Source organism: Sebastes fasciatus, chromosome 10 (assembly GCF_043250625.1).
Source record: "Sebastes fasciatus isolate fSebFas1 chromosome 10, fSebFas1.pri, whole genome shotgun sequence".
Lineage (NCBI taxonomy): Eukaryota > Metazoa > Chordata > Actinopteri > Perciformes > Sebastidae > Sebastes > Sebastes fasciatus.
Window position 1 is genome coordinate 34759007 of NC_133804.1, and position 4833 is coordinate 34763839.

Genomic DNA, 4833 nt, shown 5'->3' on the forward strand with positions numbered 1-4833 from the left:
TGCAGTAGAGAGAGAGAGACAGGTAGAGTTAAAAGACAGGTATAGGACTGGACAGGTAGAGAACAGAGAATCGGACAAGTGAAGTTACAGGACAGGACAGGTAAAGGACAGGACAGAGAGCAGGACAGGTGGAGTTACAGGACAGGTAAAAGACAGGTAAAGGGACAGGACAGAGGACAGGTGGAGTTACAGAGAACGGGACAGGTAGACTTACAGGACTTTCTCCCTAGAAACTTTGAGAGAGAGTTGAAATAAATCAGTTTGTCTTCTCTCTCTCTCAGGTAGAGGACAGGACAGGTGGAGGACAGGACAGGTGGAGGACAGGACAGGTGGAGGACAGGACAGGTGGAGCTACAGAGGACAGGACAGGTGGAGTTACAGAGGACAGGACAGGTGGAGCTATACAGAGGACAGGACAGGTAGAGGACAGGATAGGTGGAGCTACAGAGGACAGGACAGGTAGAGGACAGGATAGGTGGAGTTACAGAGGACAGGACAGGTAGAGTTAGAGGACTTTCTTTATAAATTTGGATGGATGTTAAAATAAATAATTTTGTCTTCTGTCTCTTCTGAAGTCCACAAAGTGAAAATGAGATCGAGAGGAAGTGACAGATTTTCACGAGACACAGAGTCAGAAATCAAACAATCAAACTTCTGCTTCCATATTTTAACACCTCGTTTACCTGAGATGAATAATAAATATAATAAATATAATAAATATAATAAATATTATAAATATAATAAATATAATAAATATTATAAATATTATAAATATAATAAATATAATAAATATTATAAATATAATAAAGAACTCTGCAGGTCGTCCAACAGCTCCGTGTCTTTCATCACTGATCACATCACATCAAGTTCTAACAACAGACTTCATGGTGAAGCTTCTTCTCCTGGAGCTCCACAGAGATCCTCTCTGGTACTGAGGCATGCTGGGGGATGACGGTGGGTGATGTAGGGTGATAGGGGGTTTGGGGGGGTTGGGGGGGTCCTGTGGGCGTGAAGCGGCCCTGGCAGGCCTTAATGCAGCTGTCAGGCGTCCTGGTCCAGCGATGCGATTTTCCCCGTTCCGTCACCGTCACCGCCAAGATTATACGGCTTTTAAATGAGCTGCAGCCACGGGGAACGGCACCCGGGGAACGCCTGTCGCCGCGGCAACGTGAGCCATGATTTGCCGTGCCATTAATCTCGCCGGGGAGATCTAGACTCGGCCGATTTGTCCCGGCCAACAAATGAAGCTGTAAAACTTCCCCCCCCCCACGCGTGTGTCTCTCTGGATGAATCCGGCTGACAGGAGCACGGACGCTGCCGTCACCCGGAACCTGAGAGCTGCACTCACGCACACACGCACGCCGCCGGGCGTCTCATCGGCCAATCAGGAGAGGAGATCCACGCAGGTGTCAGACTGTGTGGAGGAAACAAGAAGAGACACGACGCCTACAGTACGCTTCTGTGAGATGGATGGAAGTGAAGGGAGGACGGACTGTTAATCAAACAGGAAGTCAGTTTGTTAATCACCGTCAGCACCATGAAACGGGCCTCTGGTCCGGCTCCCTGCTGGTCAACAGAGACGTTTAAAAACACACAAAAGTCTGAAGTCACAGGCACACATTCACTTGTTTTATATTTTTTACAGTGTACAGTGAGTCTCCAGCTGTGCTCCAGCTGTTCCAGGGTCGTGTATCAGCTCATCACATGTTTGCAAACAGTCTCCTGTTTCTCAGGCCCTGTGCTCGGCCCCTAGAGGCCCCTCAGAGACCCTCAGAGACCCGGTGGAACATCTCGAGTGCTCCTGCTTTGTTTTTTTTTTTTATTCCCTCGTCTTCTGTCTCCTTTCATGGCGACCATTAGGCAGCCGGCCAGCGGCGGCGGCGCTTGTTGTTTCGGCCAAACAGCATCAGAAGCAGCTGTGGCGGCGACTCCAGCCTGAGAGAGGGAAAGTTTTAATGGGTAGGAGAAGGGGGAAGTGGGTCGGTTATCTGCCCTAACTGGTCTCCCAGGCCCCCCTAAACCTCTCCACCCCCCCAGCACAGCATCATGGATCCTCCAGCTCCAGCCTCGCTGGGTTTGGTGTTTGTGGCCTCGGGGAGGGACGTAGCAGCGGTGGTGGGGTTGTTGGGGTATTCTGGGAGTCGTGTCCTACATCAGCTGTTTTTGTTTTATTATTATTTTTCTTTTTCCCTCTTCAGGACTCAAATCCCCCGGCTGCTCGTTACACATATGAGCTTTCTAAATTGAAATCCTCACGGTGGGAAAACATGAACTAAGATTAGACGCAGGGGAACGTCTCCGAAGAACATGTTTACACATTAAATATATATAGAATAAAACTCCATCATGAACGCATTTTGTTCTCTCCTTGTACGTATCACACTTTCATTTATACAAATACGTCCTCGGAGCAGCGTCTCTTTTCTGACATTTAATCCTGATACAGATGCTAAAAATAAGAAGCTGCAGCTGTCTGGAGAGCTCACATCAATGTAATGTAATGTAATTTTTAAAACGTATCCTCATATGACGGTTTGTATGATATCCTACGAAAAATCTGGATGTTTTCCTACGAATGTCCAGCAACACAAGACAACTTCCGCTCCAGTCTTTTCAAAATAAACTTCTGTCTTCACAGGAAACAACTTTATGAAAGATGGTTGTTTGGGTTGGAGGGACTACGGAAGTGGCGTTACTTAATTACAGAAGTTACATGACAAATAAATCAACGTTGACTTCTTGTTTCACGCGGGACGTGAACGCTGGTCTCCAGGTTAAAGTCCGGAGTTTTTTAGACCGACGCATTCACCTCGACCTCCTCCGACGAGACGTTTGTCACTCTTTATACTTCCTGGTTCACGATTATGTGGATTCGCGGTTCGTGAAATGGTCACGAAATTTTATGTATTGATTCGTGTACGTAGACACGAATTTCAAATTTTTTTCGTGATGGTCAGCACAAAATCAATTTGTACGTAATCCACTTTAAGTGTGAACGTAACGTAACAAACGGAAGTATAAAGAGCGGCGAAAGCCACCCAGGAGACCGCTGTTCGTGTCCCGCTTGAAACCAGAAATCAACGTCGATTTGTCACGTTAATTCTGTACTTTAGTAACGCCACTTCCGTAGTTATTTCAACCCAAAACACCATATTTTACTAAACCTATAACCAAGTAGTTTCCTGAGAAGACGGAAGTTTATTTTGAAAAGACATGCAGCAGAAATTGACACATATTGTTGGACATTCGTAGGAAAACCTCCTCATTTTTTCGTAGGATATCATACGAACCGTTGAGGATATGTTGTTTTAGAAGTGCTTTTATCAATGTGAATTCTCCAGACAGCTGCAGCTTCTTGTTTTTAACATCTATATCAGGGTTAAAGGTCAGAAAGGGGACGCTGAACATGACGCTGCTCCGAGGACGTCTTTTAGAAGCGTGTAAATTAAAGTGTGATGCGTACACGGAGAGAACAAAATGAGTTTATGACGTAGGTTTTTATATTCTATATACTTTATGAAACCAGAAGGAAACGTTGATTTATTTGTCACGTAACTTCCGGAGTTATTTTTACCCAAACCACCATCTTTTCCTAAACCTAACTAAGTAGTTTTATTTTGAGAAGACAAAATCGAAACGTGCGTCTCTGGGTTGCTGGACATTTGTAGGAAAAAGCATAAAATATACGTTACATATACATACGTAAATATATATACGTAAATCGTGCTGAGTAATAATAAGAAATTGTAGATGTGACGTGTCCAAATAATTATTATTACAAATGAGAACCTCCAGAGACCCCAGAAGGTAAAAAGTGTGAAGTTTTCCTGGTGGAGGAGGAGGAGGTAACTTTAACAGAAACAAACAGAGAGCGAGGAGGTGTATAATGTTCAGAGAGTTTCCAGCAGTTTGATGAGCAGCCGGGTGGAGAGCAGAGAACAGAGCGCGAGGCCTCGGGGACGCACAGCTGCTGCTGGAAATCACGTTTCTCTCTCTTTTCCTGAGGCTGAACCGGAGACTTCTACAACAACACACCTGCAGCTTTTTCTGCTGAATCTGGATCTGTGTGTCTAAAAAAGAAAAAGTTCACTTCTCACAGAAAGAAATGTAGTTTTTTCAGCTGGATGCCCGGAGATGTGTTCACCTGTGAGTCGTCCTCGTCGAGAGGTTCAACTAAAAACCTGAAACAGCAGATTTGACTGTTTAACGGCAGACGGAGGAATCAGACGGACCGCTGAGGATAAACCTCTCTTCTTCCCGTGGTTGGCTCCGACAGACTCTGAGCAGGATGGAACAAAAGCAGAAATAGCAAAAAAGAATCACCGGTACCAGCTTCTCAAATGTGAATATTTGCTTGCTCTCTTAGTTTTCTCCCTCAAAGCGCCGGGCTTCCACTCAGGAGACCGGAGTTCCCCGTGTGAAATCAACAATGTGTAGACGTCTTTGTGTTCACAACCATGAAGTTTCACCTTTAAAACAAAGTTATTTTAACCCAAAAACACTCTGACAATGTAGCAGGCAGGGTAGGCCCCTACTGACCCACATCTATGGTGCTTATAGCGACTGATGACGCACATTTAACGGCTGATAACAGTTCAATCGGGTGGTTTTAGCATCAAAGTGCTATTTTTCCTTCAAGCCCTTCTAAAAACATATATATATAAATAAATAAATATATAAATATGTATATATATATATATATATATACATATTTATATACATCCTTATCCTTACCTACAGCTTTTCATCCCAACTCTTCACATCCTCTGGCCTCCCTTTAGGTTAAGGCTACAAAACTATGGAGGACAGAACCTGACAAAATCAAAAATAAAT